The sequence below is a fragment of the Cavia porcellus genome, unplaced genomic scaffold (assembly GCF_034190915.1).
Source record: "Cavia porcellus strain 051 isolate PalLab524CR breed Dunkin Hartley unplaced genomic scaffold, mCavPor4.1 scaffold_1, whole genome shotgun sequence".
NCBI lineage: Eukaryota > Metazoa > Chordata > Mammalia > Rodentia > Caviidae > Cavia > Cavia porcellus.
The window spans coordinates 110669411-110688614 of record NW_026947484.1 but is presented as its reverse complement, the minus strand read 5'-3'; positions in this window follow the sequence as shown (position 1 = coordinate 110688614).

Genomic DNA, 19204 nt, shown 5'->3' with positions numbered 1-19204 from the left:
GTTTATCAATAGCCAAGGACCTTCTGTTCCCCCTACTCTCTTTTCTCCTGCTCTTCCCTTCCTTAACAACACTGTTTAGCAACTCCTCGGGTCCATTCTTAGTGCTCCTTAAAATAGCCAATCAGGATAGACTGTGAACTTTCAACCCAGCCAGTGGAGAAAAGGGTCAGGTGCTTCCCCTACTAGGACTTAAAACTTCACTTCTCCAGAGCCTGGCACATCTGCTACTGCACTGTTGTGTCTTTCTGCAGAAATAAAATGCCCTGTCAAGAATTCTTGATGTCTGAATATTTTATTGTATGCACCAATAAACTGAGTCTGAGGACACTTGTGAGACAAGTATTATCGGCAAAGTCAACAGCAAACCAGTGGTTAAAGGTTGCAGCCATAGAGGAATGGGCCTTGTTTTACCCACTCCAGCCAGTGGTAGCTAGAGAAGACTGGTACTGAAAGGAGAGCCTGGAGAACATGTCAGTGCTAGCCAGCTAGCCTGAGGCAACAGGACTCAGGCAGTGGGCGGAGTAGGGCTGGCAGAGGTCTTAGTGTCATTGCTGCTGCTGCTTTACTCCATCGATGAGAATCTGTAAGAAATAGAAGATACTTTTTTGTTTTGTATGTTTCACTTTGCAGGAAGAGCTTCTCAATTAAAGCACCATATGTCTGCCATCATCCTAGGGGATGACCACAGCAAACTTTCTGGCACAGCTCTGAAGTCTACAGCTGCCTACAGGAAACCTTGGGGGACTGTGGCCACACTCCACTCTGCCCTCAGGTGACCACTCCCAGATTGTGACTCAACCTGAGCCCTGCCATTCATGTGGTACCTTGTTCAGGGGAGGAAGCAAGGGGGCCCAGGGATCAGTGTGTCACTGTGGAGGTCAGAGGCAGGAGGGTTGAAGTCAGAGAGACCTGCATCATCATCTGCTGGCTGTGAGAAGAGGAGCAAACTTCTCCCTAAATGAGGAAAACAGTGACCACATGCCAAGATGACAAGAATTAAAGGGATAAATTTGATGGTTAAGCTGATACCCAGTGAGTATCCAAAGGAAAACCACCAGTAAATGGATTGTATCATGGTGTGGAGTAAAGGGTGCTTCTCAACCTATGAATGAGGGGGACAAAGGAGCTTCCTGCCACTGACTGAAAGGATACTTGCTATTACTCAGTTATTTTGAGTAGAAATGAGATGTGTGTATGTGTGTGTAAATTTCTAGCAAAAATATTCCAGAAATTCACACTAGACCCAGTCAGAAATGTTTTCCATTGCATTGAGTACAGAAGCAGTCTCTCCAATCTGATTCATCTCGACTGTGACCAAAGTTTTAAGCTTCTTAATCTAGATGTCTAACGCATCTTTCATTGAAGAGAAGCCCAATATCAGTCTCCTCAGAGCTTCTCCAGGAGATTTTGATTCTGCCCTCATACTCTGCTATGAGTCAGTCCACACCTATTCTTTCACCTGGAGCATTAAAGTTCCAGGTAGAAGATCATCACTGTGGACTTTTGCAGGCTGGGCCAAGACATCCAACTTCTCAGCTCCTATTGCTACACTGCTGCTTCTCTGCACTGACCAAGGGTCCCTGGTAATCCCTTGGTGAACACTTTTGAATGAGTGTATTAGCTAAGGTTCTTTGGAGAAGCAGAACCAATATGTATGCTTATATATTACATACATACCTTGTATATTTTTAAATTTATTTTAAAGAGGGTAAAATTAAACAATAAAACAGATCATAAGGAAACATGTTAAGAATCAGAGATTTCAAAGCGAGACCACCGGAGATGTTCAATGTCTATCTTATTACCTCTTGTTTTCTTCCAAATAGTTGTCCATATCTTCACACACAGTGAATTCATCCTGAACAAAATAGTACTAAACTGATCGGAACAGGAAGGCATTTTAGGTCTTCAAGACTAGACAACAGGGAAGTCAACAATGACTGCCATATTGTCTCTCATTCTCATCAAAATAACTGTCCATATCTTCACGTATGATGAAATTAAACAAAAGAAAACAGACTAATATCACTCTGGACAGATAATAATAGTATTGCTAGATGTTATATCATGATGCTACAGAATTAGTACTAGGTATCTTACTGTCTCATTTTCTTCAGAGTATCTGTCCATTACACTGTACATTATAAAATCTGTTCTCATAAACTGTTTAGAAGTTCTATACATGTGTGAATCTCTATATGTATACCTATCCTTTCTGTATCTGAGGGAAAAACAGATCAAAACAAGACAACAAAACAAATTCCTAGAAAAAACATGAAATGAAAAAGACATATAAAACCACAATACTAGGTGATTTACAGTAGGTACTATGATGTCTCTTGTTATTGTCAATGCAATTGTCTATATCATCTGGCATAATATAATTGAACATAGCATTGCATAGCAATATTAATAAAAACAAAACATTGGAGACATTATAGGGCTTCAAAAGCAGTTAATAATCCAACCAGAATGGGTATTCTATTGCGTCTTATCATCTTCAGAGTAGTTGCCTCTGCTCTTAGACTTGACACTATTCAGTATACCAAATTTGAATAAAATTGGTCAAGACAAAACAGTGATCTAACAAACCTGATTCAAATAAGATCAGTCATAGTAAGACAGTGTAAGTAATACAGGGCTTCAGGTTAAGTTAATAGGAAATTAAGGATAGTTACCATAGTATATGCTACTATTTTTTGGGATAGCTGTCTGTGCCCTCAAATCTAATATAAGTAGACAGACTGGAACAGAATAAAACTAAACAGAGTGATAAGACTAATGTGGCTTTTAAATCCTGATACACTATTAACAGTGTCCTCTGCCTTCCTTTTTTAGACAGTTCCTCCCCTTTCCCTTTCTCAGGGTCTTTTGTACATTTTGGGTGCCACTAACACCTTTAGTTTTTAGATTAGAGGGCAACCTGCTCTCTACCTAAATGGTTCTGAACCTTTTTATCCATTAGCTTGATCTTGAGCTGTATTCCTCTACCTAATAAAGCCTCAAGGTTTTCCTTCCTTATAGCTGAGTAGTTCTCCACTACACAAAAGTGTTATGACTATGCAACCTATCAGCAGCTGCGGGATGAGCTGCCCCTATTTCTCGCTGGTTCCCTGTCACGTCAAACATTGTTTTCTCATCTTTGACTTTTGGTTCATTAACCCTCTTTCAGGTAGATTATATTTCCTTTTCAGAGCATCTCAATATAGACCCTTTCCCTTGATCTACTCTGCCTGTGTTTCTTTTTGTTAGTGTATCAAGGCCATCTGTGTTAGAGATTATAGCCAGTCTTCTCTGCCTCATCTCTGCTGTGCTATTTTTGTGCTGTTTGTTGTCTACTTTTCTCCTTCATTCCACTGTCTGCCCCAATCATTGAGGCCTCTTTGCCACTATTGCTGGAATCTTGGTGATTTTTTTCTCTCTCTGTAGAATGTCCTTCAGAAATTTTTATAGGGTTGGATTAATGGTAATGAACTCCCACAGTTCCTCTTTGTCATGGAAACACTTGTTTCTCCACTAATTTTGAGAGAGAGTTTTTCAGAGTACAATATTTTGCTCCAAGCTCTTCTTGTTTTGATAGATTGTGTCAAGAAGTCTGTCTTAATTTTGATGAGTTTTGCCTTATAGGTGATGTTTGTTTTCTCTGATCACTTTTAATATTCTGTTCTTGTGATGAATTTCTGGGATCTTGATTATTATATAGCTGGGTGTAGATATATTTTGGTTGTAGCTGGCTGGAGTTCTGTATGCCTCATATATCTGAATATCATTTCCTTTTACTATGCATGAGAAGTTTTCTTTAATTATTTCTGTGAATAGCCTTTGTATTTCATTTAGGTTTACTCCTGCTTCTTCGTTCACATTTTTTATTCTTAAGTCATAGATTCTCTTGTCATCTTCTAGCCTTTGTACTGTTACTTCTTAGTTCCTTGTTATTTTTAAGAGATCTCTCCTTTCATGACTACATCTTGTAAATGTATCTTCAAGTTTTAAAAATCTAACTTTAGTTTCTGCCAAGGAATTGTGCCAGCTTTCAATGGAGTTTTTAGTTTCCTGATAATCTCTTTGGATCTGTTTCATGTATTCTAGATTTTGTCTATATTCTTTATCAAAGGTTTCTCTCCTTTTTTTGAGTTCCTCTGTTCTTCCATCTGTGTCTTCTTGAGAGGTGCTTAGCACTTTTTTTGGTAATCTTTTTATATCTTGCCTCACTTGAATTAGAATTTTAGTTTTAAGTTTGTCTATGAGGTTCCAAAGGTATTTCTTTATGTCTGCTGATGCTGTGGCCAATATTGCATGTTTGCTGTCCTCAATCTCTTTTGTATTTACCTCTCCTGGGCTTATTTTCCCTGGGTTAGTGGCTGGAGGCTTTTTCTTGTTTCTTTCTCTTGTCATGTTTCTGGTTTCTTTCAGACAGGTGTATAGTGGAGGTCTCAGGCCCTTTCCGTATTTCTTATGGTTTTTCTGAAGCATGCTGGATAGGGCATTGCTGCCTTCTCCAGTTTACTGTTGATCTGTGAGGTGCATGCAGGGATGATGTGGAGTGACCCCTCTCCTCTGAGCTAGTCAACCAGTGAGTACGTTCAGTACATTAGTCTGTGCCGTGTGAATATCACAGGTTTGGGACAGTTTCGTCCCTGGCTATTGGGACCCAACCAGGGTTGTGACCTAGCCCTTGCAGATCCCTCTTTGGGCCACAGGTGGCCAACTGATGTCATTGCAGTTCCGGGTTCAGGCCCATCCTGCCCAACTCCACTAATGTTGTTCAGCTGGTCACCCCCTTCATGGGACCCAATTCCTACCACTCATGACAGGTTAGTGCAGCTCTCTATGTTGATTCCGCTTTCTGTTGTGCCGCATCCTCCTGCCTAGGGCCTTGGACTCACTAACCCCTGATTTTGGTGCTACTATGATTTCAGCGTGACTATGAGTTGTGTGATTCCAAAGCATGCTTAGCACAGGGCAGGTCCAGCTCCAGTGAGAGTGCATCTGGTTCCAGCCTTTTGTCCACATTTTTCCTTCTTTCTTTCTTTTTTTTTTTCTTTTTCTTTTTCATCAGTTTCTTCCTGGGTTTTGAGAATCCCTCTCCTTACATCTGGTCTTCTCCATGGTGTTAAATTCTAGTATCTAAGTTATTTTTCTCAGAGAGGCTCTCTACCCTGGTACCTATCATTCTACCATCTTCCTAGCAAGTCTTGTTTCTTTTTTTTTTAAGGAGTTGCTCCCCAGGATGAATCCACAATAAATTCAAATGCAAGGGCAATCTCCTGGCAGAATTCCTTTGAGAGAGATCAGTCTTTTTTTTTTTAACACAAGCTTTAAATGATTGGATGAAGACTATCTCCATTAAGGAGGAAAATTTGCTTTACTCAAATTCTATTGATTTAAAGTAATAGGTAAGTTCTTAAATTACATTATTCACTCTTTATATACTCTGTGTTTATATTCTGCTCTCTAATTATTCTGTCTGGTCCAGTGGCTGGAATAGTAATCAGTATATGCAGATGAACTGACTGCTGATTTACTTCTGGCTGAACTAAAAACTGGTAAAAATAACTATTATTCCTCCCTTTAAAAATCCGTAAGAGCTGGATCACCCTGTGGAGGCAGGGAGATGGATAGTATCCTAACTACAGGCCTTGTGAAGGTTCTTGACTATTAAGCATAAAAATGAACAAAAGTGGGGTGTGAAGAGAAAGAGGAGATGGGAAAAGTGTCTGCATGTCAAAAGAAATCTCCAGCATAGTGAAAAGAAAACCCACAAACTGGGAAAAAGATCTTAGTGAACTCCCCCTCAGACAAGGGACTTTTGCCTAAAACATATAAAGAATTTAAAAATATCAGCCCCCCCCCAAATTCAAAGATCCAATCTAAAAATGGGCATCTGAGATGAATACACAGTTCTCAGATGAAGAAATACAAATGGCAAATAAGTACATGAAAAAATGTTCTTCATCATCAGTCATTAGAGAAATGCAAATTGAAACCACACTGAGATTCCATCTCACTCCAGAAAGAATGGTCAGGATTAAGAAAACTACCAACAACAAATGGTTGAGAGGCTGTGGGGAGAAAGGAACTGTCCTGCACTGTTGATGGAGTGTAGACTGGTGCAACCACTGTGCAGGTCAGTCTGGAAATTCCTCCAATAACTGGAATTGAAAGTCCCATTCGACCCAGCTATTGAACTTCTGGGCATATTCCCAGAAGAACTGAAAACATCATACCACAGTGATATATGTGCAGCCATGTTTATAGCAGCACAATTTGTAATAGCCAGATTTTTGAAACAACCTAAGTGTCCATCAACAGAAGAATGGATAAAAAGTTGTGGTATTTGTATACAATGGAGTACTACTCAGCTATAAAGAATGGTCAATTTGAGATATTTATAGGTAGATAGATACAACTTGAGATCATACTCATAAGTGAAATAAACCAAACTCACTTGTGTAAATATTTATAGTCTCCCTGGTGTAAGGAAATGGTAAGAGTATGTAAGATTGTATGGTAATCATGATTCTCCATTACATTGCTTTGAAGATTTATAATGTTTTCATTCATTAGTTGGAATGATTTTATCTTGGTTTGTTTGATTTTATTATGTGTGATGGTATGAACAGCTATTTTGAAGAAAGCAAGACATTATAATAGCCAGTGCTGATTTAATATCATCTTGCTTTGAAGCCCTACCATGCTTTTGTTCTTTTGTTTCCATTGGTTCTATCATGTTGTATCTTACTGGATTTTAATATGTGTGATAGTATCAACAAAATTTTTATGGACAGTGAGATAATATAGTAGTCATTGTTCATTTTCTGTTATTTGATTCTGAATGCCCTGTAGTACTTGAATGGTTTTATACTATTTTGTTATGCTTAATACTATTGTATATGAAGGCATGCTCAACTATTTCAAAGAGATATTATGGTAGCTACTATTATATTGGGTTGTCTTGTGGTGAATTACTGTGTTGCTTAAATTGTTCTGTTCTGATCTGCTTTGTTATGTCCTCATTTGTCTTAATCTTTAAAATAAAAAAAATTTAAAAAAGAGGCACAGTGATCTGCAGGCGGACAGACTGCTATGTGGCTGTCACAGAGAAGTTGGTAAACACTTTGAGTGGAGGCGTAGAGAGTGCAAAAAGAGGGTTAAGGAAAATGTTGCTGGCTCCTGTGATAACTTGGATCCCGGTATAAAATCCAAGGAAGCAAGAAATTAAAATTTAGGGAGCAAAGGCTTTATTAGGCCAGGCCTGGTGATGAGTCTCTGGGAGCCAAATTGGAGACTGCGTACCTGACAGCTAAAAGTCAGGGCTTTTATCTTGTAAATCCACAAACAGCTGCTGGTCACATAATGTAAAGAGGGGGATGGGGATGTGGTGTACTACAAAACAGAAATGGCAATTACACGTCTTGGGAAGAGCAAGATCAGGTAAGGGTTGTGCTAAAAACTCTCCCTGCATACAAGCAAGTTTAGATAAGAAGCAATCTTGTTTTCCTTAGCAAAGAATAGAGAAGTCTAACAGCAGTTAACAACCTTAGTTACCTTACTTTAGCACCACAACTGTTATTTGTAGAGGGCAACAATGGTTAACATATCAATTAGGTAAGATTATACAACTCTTTACACAGGAGAGGATTGATTAATATATCAATCCTTTACCCAGAGGGAAAAGGAAAACACATACACAGTAAGGCCAAGTTACAGGTATTGCTATGATACAAATATAACGAAGCTATTTTTGTGAAGAATAGTACAATCTAATACAATCTAATGCAATTAACACAATTTGTGACTGGCCACCGGGTAGGGAAGGGGGTTGTCAGGAGCTATTACCTCAGGCCTTTGTTTTGTGGCCTTTTGGGAAGTTAAAACTTAACCTAGTTAGATGTGAAGGGGGAAGGGGAGGGAAAGCAGCAGGTGGCACTTATACCGAACAGGCTTCACGGCGCGATAGTTAGGGGGGCTTAGGTTGTAACATTCCCCTCTGATGTTGTGACTGAGGTCAAATCTTTGACCTAAAGATCTCGGGGACAAGTTCATATGTTTGTTGTTTAACCATCATTAATTTTATGCTCTGCATCTGATGCCTGATATATGCAGTTAGCCTGTTTACTATGTAGGGACCTAAAGTAACTAACATTAGAATCATAACAAGAGGACTGGCTATGGTCGCTCTTATGTTTGTCATCCATGATGGGAAGGAGGACAGAGTTTCTCGCCTTAGTCTTTTTCTTTCTTCAATACCTTTTTGGAGTTCAGCTAAATTTTGTTTTACCTCCCCAGACTTATTAGCATACAGGCAGCATTGTTCTCCTAAAGCCAAGCATAGTCCTCCTTTTTCAGCTAACAGGAGGTCTAGCCCTCTGCGATTTTGGAGAGCTACTTCAGCTAAGGAGTCAATTGAGGTTTCTAAGGTCTTCCTGTAGTCTCTTGATTTTTATCTTGGACAATGCCAGACTTATTTACATAAAAGCAGCATCATTCCTGCAATGCCACACAGATCCCTACTTGTTCTGCTGTTAGGAGATCTAGTCCCCTTCTGTTTTGGAGAACTACTTCAGCCAATGAGTCTATTTGGTCTTGAATGACCTGAATAGTATTAGATAATGCCTGCACATCACTAACAATCTGGTTGGAAAGTTGGACGGAAACCCCTACTCCTGCTGTCCCCATACCTAAGGCTTCTGATATTTCTAGGCCTACCAATAAGGAATAAATTGAATTGCCTTCTTTGAGTGGCCTGTGATGTAATCTAAACTAGGAATGGGGACAGGCTCATCCCCAGGTAGGATCTCTATATCAGGCAATAGGACCGCTGTTACATATATCCCTCTTCAGGTAGTTGGGAGGAAAGTATAGGCCATATTTCCTCCACAAATAAATACTTGTCCTTTGGCGGGATAAAGGGAGGTAGTCCAGTTAATTATGGAACTACAATTAGTAAATGCAACGAACCCCACGTCAGTGTTGGAGGTATCATTATGAAAACCTCCTTGGAGACAGAGAGAGTCCTTGAAGCCTACTGGTTGTACTCTAAAGGGGGGTGGGGAGAGACCAGCACTACAATTTAAGTAATCTTGTTCCTCCACCATAGTCAGAGAAACATTGGTGGGGATTGCAAGGAGCATGGGGGAGCCCTGTGCAATGCATAACCAGCAATTCTTTAACCAAAGTTAGGTTGGAAGCATTTAAGGCTTTATGAGTGGCCTCTAAAATATCAGAAGTTTGAGCATCCAGATCAACTCCCCACAATTTAGGCAGCATCAAGGGGTGGTAATCTATCTGGGGAAACATTATTTTTACTTGCTGCTTGACTCATTCCTCAATCATGAGTTTTCTGACCTTATCTTGTGGGCTGCCCCATCAGATACATGTATAGGGGCCACCCTGCTCCAGCACACTGATTTATCAACTGCCGAGACATGAGGCTTGGGCATACTTTGAACTTCCTATTACTGTCGGATTGGTGGACCAATGACCTCTAACACTTTCGACCCTTGTCCTCATAAGCTCAGCAGTGAAGTAAGTTTTGCTCTCTATGCCTATACATTCTTATACAGAGTCATAGCAGGAGGAATGCATTTCTGATTACTAAGAATAATTCTGAGGGCATGGCCCTGGCTGGCTGCCTTTGTTAGGTATCACGTGGGGCTTTAACATACACATCCACCTTTGAGTCAAACCCCCTGTAACTGAGGGTATAGCAACAAGGAATGTTAACTTGTCCCCACAATCTGTCCGAAGACTGTATGTATACAACTTATCATTTGTGTGGGAAGGATCTCAATCCTTGTTTCCTATTGTATGTATAATTGCCCCCCAGTTGGTGTCTTTACCTTTAGTAATATAACCCCTACCTTTAGTAATAAGCCCCCTCTGCAATCACAGGGGCTCCCATACAAAGATCTTTAACAATTGTTCTTTGCTTACAGGGGGATCAAAGCCACCATGCAAGGTCAGCATCAATGTTATTAAAATCAAAGCAAGCAAGCTAAACCAGTTCATGACTGGCATAATCTAACTATGTTTTAGTCAATTTTAACTTTAAGGGGTTACCAGTCTGCTGTACAGTCCATTGAGAACAATCCTCGCTGTCTGTTGCTTCCAGTGGTTTGACGGGGGTATGGTGAATCCATGCAGTCTTTTCTGCTACCTTGACAGCAGTGGGAGTGCTGAGCACCACGATGAAAGATCCTTCCCAGCGCGGTTCGAGGGAGTCACGGTGGTGACATCGCACCAAGACTGGAGTCCTCGGCTCGATTGGCACCTTGAGAGGTGAATCTGAAGGCGGGTCCAGGTGTTTTTGTCTAAACAGCTGGTGGATCGAGGCCAACACAGGTTGGAGTGTCTGCAGGGACTTAAGATCTCGATTAGTAATTTCAACTAATTTGTCTTCTGACAATCTTGGAACCAATGGCGGGGGCATCCCAAACATGGCTTCAAAGGGGGAAGTTCTAGAAACATATGGGGTACATCTAGCTCTTAACAGTGCAAAGGGAAGAAGGCTCACCCAATTATTGCCAGTTTTTGAAGACAGCTTAGCTAAAATGTCCTTGAGACTTAGGTTCATACATTCTACTTGCCCTGAGCTTTGTAGCTGATAGGCACAGTGGAGTTTTAATTAATCTTTAATGCCTGGGCTAACTTTTGGGTGAGTTGGGCTATGAAAGCCAGGTCATTATCAGACCCCATTGATAGTGGGAGGCCAAATCAAGGTATGATCTCATGCAATAGCCTTTTAACTACCATTAATGCTGACTCAGACTTACTAGGAAAAGCCTCTACCCAGCCAGTAAAAGTGTCTATTAATATCAAGAGATAGTGGTGTCCCTGTAAATTAAGTTTTACCATGTCCATGAAGTCTACTTCCCAATGTTCTCCTGATGTCAGGTGTTCTCCAGTGCAGAGCTCTTGGCTGAGTTGACTAACAATCACTGTGGGCATCTGGAGCTCAAAGAAGCAGTCAGTTTGCAGAGTTTTGGAATAAAAACTGAGTTCTGAACAATTCCACAAGTTTAGTTTTTTTTTTTTTTTTTAATGGTTAGTCTGGTGAGCCCGGTGTAACAGCTCCTGCCCTAGTGCCTCTGATAACAGTACTTGTTCATCAGGTAACTGGTACCAGCCCCCGGAGACGGGGACTTCACTCCAAGTTGAGATGCTAACTGTAGGTCTTTCTTTGTGTAGACTGGTTTTGACAAGATCAGAGGGACTAGCATCAGAGTTACTTCCATGGTTGGCCCCTCTGATGTGGTTGCTATTTTTCGAGCAGCTTGATCTGCCAAACTGTTTTCTAAGGTCACAGGGTCATTTCCTGTCTGGTGAGCCTTGCAATGATTAATAGCAACTCGTTGAGGTAGCCAGACAGCTTCCAGCAAGTCTACAATCTGTGGAGCATTTTTAATCTTAGTTCTAGCTGAGGTTAAGAGACCTTGCTCCTGATAGATGGCTCCATGTACATGTACAGTAGCAAAAGCATATCTACTGTCAGTAAAAATGTTTACCCTCTTTCCCATGGCTAGTTTTAGCCTCTCAGTCAAAGCAACAAGCTCTGCCTTTTGGGCAGAGGTGCCAGGCTCTAACCGCTTAACCCAGAGTACCTCCTTTTCGGTGGTCACTGCTGCCCCGGCCACTCGTTTGCCATTCTGGATGAAGCTGCTTCCATCGATGAAATAGTTGTTGGCATTTCCCAAAGGCTGTTCAGTAAGATCAGCCTGTAGGTTCTGCTGCAGTCAGCACACTCATGGAGAGGTGTCCTTTGTTCCTCCAGGTCGTCATCAGGCATAAGAGTGACTGGCTTTAAAGCTGAAGAAGTCTTGAATATCACTGACTCTGGGTCTAGAAGCAGGGCTTGACAGTATAGAATTCTGGCATTTGAGAGCCTTTTTTTTTTCAGGAGGGGTTTTGATAAGAGTCTCTAAACTGTGAGAGGTTACCACAGAAATCATTTGCCCAAAGCGAGTTTCTTCCCCTCCTTAAGTAACATTGTCATAGCAGCTTGTATTCTTAGGCAGGGCGCCATCCTCCTGTCACGGGATCAAGTCTTTTGGAGAGGTAGGCTATAGGCCTCTTCCAAGGGCCAATGTCCTGAGTTAGGACCCCTTTGGCAATGCCCCTGAGTTTATCTATGAACAAGGTGAACGGCTTGGTAACATCAGGGAGTCCCAGGGCTGGGACCTTTGTCAAGGCCCGCTTGAGCTACTGGAAGGCCTGTTCATATTCATCAGTCCAGTTCAGTGAGTTTTGAGTTTCCCCCTTATGGGAGTCATATAGAGGTGAGCTTTTCAGTAAAATTTAGCCTACAGTATCCAAACTCTCATCTGTTTTTTAAAAATTTTCTCTCATAGAGCAATTCTAACACCTCAGTTATCTTTTTGTTGGTAGCTTCTTGTAAATTTTCTAGTTCTCAAAGACTTTTTGTGCTATCTCTATTAACTGGCTGAGGGGCATTTTCTCAAATCTCTCAAACCTTTGCAATTTTTGTCTAACATGTGGGGCTGAACTGAGTTGCAAAGAGAACAACTGGCGATACTGGGAAGCCTCCTTACCTCTGGATGTCCAATTGGGGTGGGACAAAAGGAGAACATGTTTTTGTCATTCCGGATCAGAGAGCCGGCTTCATCTGGATGGCACACCGCTTTTTTGTCCCAGGATGTCACGTGGCAGGCCATCATTTTACTGAAATTACATTCTTAACAAAAAAGGGCTTTTTCATAGGTAACAAAATTGTGCTGCATAATCTCCCAGATGTTCACAGTACATGCAAGAACTTGTATCTTATCTCTAGTATCACTTATAATCTCATTTTAATGGACACATTTTGCAGCAAAGGTTTACCAATCTTATAAATAAATCTATCAAAACTGATCTAATACTGTCAAATTTTGAACACATTTGCTTCTTGTCAAATCTGTTATTTGCAGTACCATAAAGCAAGACAAATAAAAGTCACATCCTCTTGAGCCTTCTACAACTTACAATATATCCCCCAAGTTGAGTTTTTATCTTCTTTCACATTCTGGCACAGCCAGACGTTTTTACTTGAAGACAAAACCACTTTCCTTGTCCCTCTTTTTTACTATGACCAGTCAATTACCTTTCCTCTCGCTTCTCAGACAACATCAAAACTCTCAACAAAACCCTTGAAGTCACCTTTTAGTAGTCTAAAACATATTTAATTATTTTATGTTTTTTTACCACATAAAAATGCTGTATTTTAAAAACAAAACTGTAACCTTTTAATTGGCTCAATTACAGTAGGACCTGGTTTTTACTTGGTAAAGTTGATATGATTCTTAAAAACCATATATATACATATATGTGTGCACATATGTTTACATTTTAACCAGAAAGAAAAATACTCTTTTTTAAAAGGCATGCCAAGGTTGCAAGTAATCAATTGAGGACTAAAATATTAAACAAGGCACCACAACATTAAACACACAAACAAAGGTTGTTTCGTGCACAGTTTGGTGAGCTAAAGGAAATAATCTTTCTTATTATGAATCTTGAATCTAATAAGCCATATGGATCCTGCAACAGAAATGAGCAACAAGCCCCTAAGTTAGTAACAAATTCAAACAGGCAAACAATTCTAAAGTACAAAAACTCTGAACATAAATATCTAAATCCCTTTGTCCATTTTGGGCTCATAGAAGGGGTTCCTAGGAGAGAATTTTCTGTTAGATTTGGGGTAACCAAAAGGAGAACAATTAGAACAAATGGTCACACAGACATACAAGACAAGACAAGCTGCAGCAAAATGGCCTTTGCTCAAAAATTAGTCAAATTTTGGGATCTGGAGGAATTAAATTAACCAACGAAGCGGTTCCCCACCCAGGGCAGAGTCACAAACAGATGGAATTTGTCCAAAAAACCAATTAACTCTGTCTTCAGGAGGTCCACACTCCCAAAGTTTGAGGGTGTCCCCTCCAAGAATACAACTACAACTGACCACGGCCCAAACAAACCCCTCCAGAGTACTTACTTTACTTTCAGATGTTCAGAAATGGGCCTGGGGTCTTGCTGCCATCCCAGACGAGCCCCCAAATGTGATAACTCAGACCCCGGTATAAAATCCAAGGAAGCAAGAAATTAAAATTTAGGGAGCAAAGGCTTTATTAGGCCAGGCCTGGTGATGAGTCTCTGGGAGCCAAATTGGAGACTGCGTACCTGACAGCTAAAAGTCAGGGCTTTTATCTTGTAAATCCACAAACAGCTGCTGGTCACACAATGTAAAGAGGGGGATGGGGATGTGGTGTACTACAAACAGAAATGGCGATTACACGTCTTGGGAAGAGCAAGATCAGGTAAGGGTTGTGCTAAAAACTCTCCCTGCATACAAGCAAGTTTAGATAAGAAGCAATCTTGTTTTCCTTAGCAAAGAATAGAGAAGTCTAACAGCAATTAACAACCTTAGTTACCTTACTTTAGCACCACAACTGTTATTTGTAGAGGGCAACAATGGTTAACATATCAATTAGGTAAGATTATACAACTCTTTACACAGGAGAGGATTGATTAACATATCAATCCTTTACCCAGAGGGAAAAGGAAAACACATACACAGTAAGGCCAAGTTACAGGTATTGCTATGATACAAATATAACGAAACTATTTTTGTGAAGAATAGTACAATCTAATGCAATTAACACAATTTGTGACTGGCCACCGGGTAGGGAAGGGGGTTGTCAGGAGCTATTACCTCAGGCCTTTGTTTTGTGGCCTTTCAGGAAATTAAAACTTAACCTAGTTAGATGTGAAGGGAGAAGGGGAGGGAAAGCAGCAGGTGGTGCTTATATAGAACAGGCTTCATGGCGAGATAGTTAGGGGGGCTTAGGTTATAACAGCTCCAAGTGGAGAATTGGGATCAGGTCTCCAAACATGACTGCAGAAGAGCAGCTGTTTGCTGGCTGAGTACAATGCTTTACTTATTTCAGCCACCATTCCATTCTATTAACCTACTTGTATTATTCAGGACTTTAAAGCAGTCGTCAGTGCTTAAGTCCTTGTGAATTTAGCATGTTAATCCTTACCCTAAGGAAATTATCTGGTCATCAGGAGACAATGGGATAGGTAGAGATAATGTGATAAGCAGGAGGCAAACCCATGTACACTCTTGGAAGAAGCCAAGGGATAGAGCATTACTGCTTTATATAGCTCTTGAGCATAATTGGTGGCTGAGGGGAAAGAGGTTTAAAGTTATTGGATGCCTTAAGGAAATTTTCAGCACTTAACAGTGAATTCTGGTACAAGAGTCCCTACCTAAATTGTGTGCCTTATCTTAGGAAGTGCTCAAACAATGGTTTGTTGACAAGGTAAAGACTTGTTTAAAAGATTCTCATCTGGTGACCCACTAGATCTTGCCATCTTGTGGTGCTTTCAATCCTCCTTTTTTGTTATCTGCATTCCTAATTCTGGACTGAAACCCAGGTTCAGCCCCCTTTCTATGCTCTCTGTACCAGTCCGTGTTACCCTGGAGTCTTATCCCAAGACCGATGAGCTATCAGTTTTCTCAAAAAGGAGACCACAACTGGGACAATGACTTCAAGATGATTCTCCAGGACTCACATATTTGGCCTGGTTCAACCTAAAATCCCAGGGAAACACACTGGGGATAACCATTCCTTTGCCTGTCAAGTATTTGAAGGCTGAATATTTCCTGATTCCCCTGAGGGTATAAAATTTGGCCTTTGGCTTATAGTTTTGGTGGGGAGGTTGAGCTCCAGGTGCTCATCCTTTTCCCCTAATATCCCTTACCTAAGGTGAAGGGTCCGATGGGAAGGTTCTTCCAGTGGCTAGGGATCTTTGTTCCAACAGAGTCTCAAGAACTGGAAGAATAATCTTAGGATTGGCTTTGCTAACACTGGTTTCATTCCTGGATAAACACAGGTGAAAATTTCAATTGTCACTTTTGGTTGCTGCATTGAAACAATTAAACTGGCTGTACTTTATCTTTCTGCCTCCCATGTGAAGGATGCTTTGTATCTAGTTCTAGAAGGAGATGGAGCTAAGGAAAAAAAGCATTTGGTGAATGAAAGAGTAAAACACTGAATGAATGCAGGCCATGAAAACTGAGGTAGTTTTGTGGGTTGTTTCCTCTGTATGGAATGCCTATCCCTTGCTTACACAATGAACACTCTTCAATGACCCTACAGACTTACTTTTAGTATCCCACTACTCCTGCCTCCTCTGTAAGATCTGTACTTACACAGCAGGAAAGATGGAAACCACTGACTTCTCTGGTCCTATTCTACTTTTGACTGTATCCCTAGCACCCAAGTCAAGGAATCACACATATGTTCAATAAATTGAAACAATTTAGCAGTTTTAGAGAGAAAAGATTAAAGAATCCAAAGATATAAATATGAATTTGTCAGTGTAGAACTGACAGAATCATTAATCTATGAAAGCAGTGGAGTCAGGTGAATGTATAGAAATCATGTGTGATTTTTACCAAACCGTTGGCCTGCCTGGATTTATATCTTTCTCATTTATGAACAGATCCAGAGCCAGGCTGAGAGAATTGCTCCGGAGATGTTCTCCCCTACACTAGTCCCTGGGAGGCTGGCTCAGAGTTGAAATCCTACTCATTGTGTCTTGTAGACTCTTCTCCAGTATGTAGTAGGGCCCTGAGGCTGGTGGTCCCATTACTCCCACTTCCTATAATGCTGCCTGGGAGAGTCCTTCTATTTGAGAGGAAAGCAGATGGCTCCACGAGGAATAATGAGAGGAGTTTGTAAGCCAGTGGGTTCTCCTAATTCAGCTGCGCTTCTACCTTACTCTGTAATGTCCCACACTATCTCCTTAGGATCTGCTTGCTTAGTAGGCTGCTCCTTTCTGGTAGAAAACACTTCATCCTCAGACCTAATAAGAGAGCAGGTGCAGGAATATTCTGAGGTGCTGCTTTATTGAGGGAGTAGAAAGCAAGTTTCATCCTCTCAGAGTGCTCAGCAAAGTTCGGGGGCTGACAGAGGAGTCTGCTGTCTGAGGAGAGGAAGGGATGAATACAAAGTATTGTAAATGTCTTCTTGATGATGAGGGACCAAGAAAGTAAGAATATCCTGGGTCTGTTGTGTAAGTTGTTACTACCTTTTTAAAATTTTAAGAAGACAGTCTCTCCTTGATGTTCAAGAATCCCAATCCCATTAGTGAAACCAAGGGCACAGAGCGAAGGAAGGATTCCTGGTGTGGCTCCCTCCTGCCTTAGCCAGCAGAGGGCAGCAGTAATGATGAAGGCAGCATTAAGGAGGACAGGCTGACCCTGGCCACAAGATTAAAACTGAGACCAGAGAACAAATCTGGTGTCTAGGAATAGATGCTCCAAAGAGGGCTATTTGTGTAGTTCACTGTTGATGTTTCTGAAGGAGGAGCTTGGGGGAGATCTTTCATGAACTGATGTGGAATAGCTGGTCTGTAAAGACATTTTTCTCTATTTGTTGCTCACAGCTGAGCACAGCACAGTAATTCTGAGTGAAGAGCTATATACAAGGAACAAAGGAAATTATACCCTGCCCTAAAACTAAGAGAACACATCTGTAATTTGGGTCTTTGGCTTCCTCATCTCTAGTGGGCCATCTCATAGGCAGCAGGAAGGTCCCCAAGCAGAGTGTTAATGGGCTCTCATGTTCATCCACGTACTGCTCATGGACCTGCAGTGACATTATTGCTCTAAGCCCCTGGTACAACTTTGGTTTGGAAACTACTTGGTGATATCTCATTAGATGGAGATGGGGAGGAGAAAGGAGGCTGAGGCAGGTCCATTTTGCTTAGTTGCACCTCAGGTCCTTGGGCATCTTTCTTTGTTAGAGGACACAGTAAGGGCTTGCTGAGCTCCTCATCACAGGAAAATGTCCTCTGCGAAGTCCAGGGTTGAGTGTCTAGCATTTTTCATATTCACTACTGCAATCTCAATCTCTTTCAAATACTTGAAGTGAAATTACTATCAATATTAACACTTACCTCCTCCAGCTCTGATCTTTATCATCAAATGAAGCTCATTTTAACAGTTATTGAGCATCTCAAGGCAGACAGCTTCTCTCTTTTCCTTTCTCCATCTCCCATCCCTCTGTGTGTGTGTGTGTGTGTGTGTGTGTGTGCAAGCACATGTGCATGGAGGTCATCATTTGGGTGCAAAGATGCAGAAGACTTGAAGCATACCATAGTTCAGGTAGGAGTAAAGTGGGTTTGTTGCTGTTTACTCACAGAGCTATATTGTAGAAAGATGAAACAGAAGTTTTATCAACATGTTGTGAAAGCCACATGTTGAGATTAAGGTCTGGTGGAAGAGTTGTAGAAAATCTCCTGGGGAGTTACTACTCTTGTAGCCCAAAATCGAGCCCCCCAAGGGCCCCCAACCTGGTGTCCAAAAAGACATGTTTTTAAAAAGCAGCGCTGATTTATTTTATCTTGGGCCCAGCGACACAGTGCAGTTGGAGTTTGCAAAAGCTGTGTGTCTTGCTCAAAACTTTCCAGACTTTTTTGTAGAAAGCACGATTTACTTTTGTAAGGGGTTATGGGCATGGATCAGGAAGTAAACAATTTTTGATCTGCTTGAGTTGTACCAGGAATGAGGAAGACCTTTGTTTCCCTTTGCAGAGGACAGAGAAGAAGGAGGACAGGAATTTACAATCTTTGTCAACTAATTTTAGCACTCAACTTTAGATAACATCTGTCCTTTGCAGAAGGCAGCAATGGTTAACGTATCAATTAGGTAAGATTCCCAGGAATTTACAGTCTTTTGCAGAGGGAAGCAATGATTAACATATCAATTAGGTCACCCAGGAAAATGGCACATATAGAACAATATGACGGTGCTACAGGCACTTTGGTCATATAACTTGGACATAACACAAACATAATGAAGCTCTTTTTGTTAGTGTATAACACTTCTTACACAGATGTTGTGTAGGTATTTGTCTCATTCTGGGACTTTCCTATGCCTAACCCACCTATGGCAACTTATTTCATTTGGATGGTACTTCATTCTTTACTTCCCTTGACAAACATGACTTCCCAGATTTTTTACTGGACCAGGAAAAGGCTTCCCTCATTACCCACAGTTTATTGAAGTGTGTGCCTGTATTGTTGAAGCCTTACCTCACAAACAAATGTACTTGCCTTGTGCTCCTTTCTTAAGTGCAGTTTGGGTGTCCTTAATATGACAGTACCAGCAGTTCCCAGATGGTGGTGCTAGAAACAC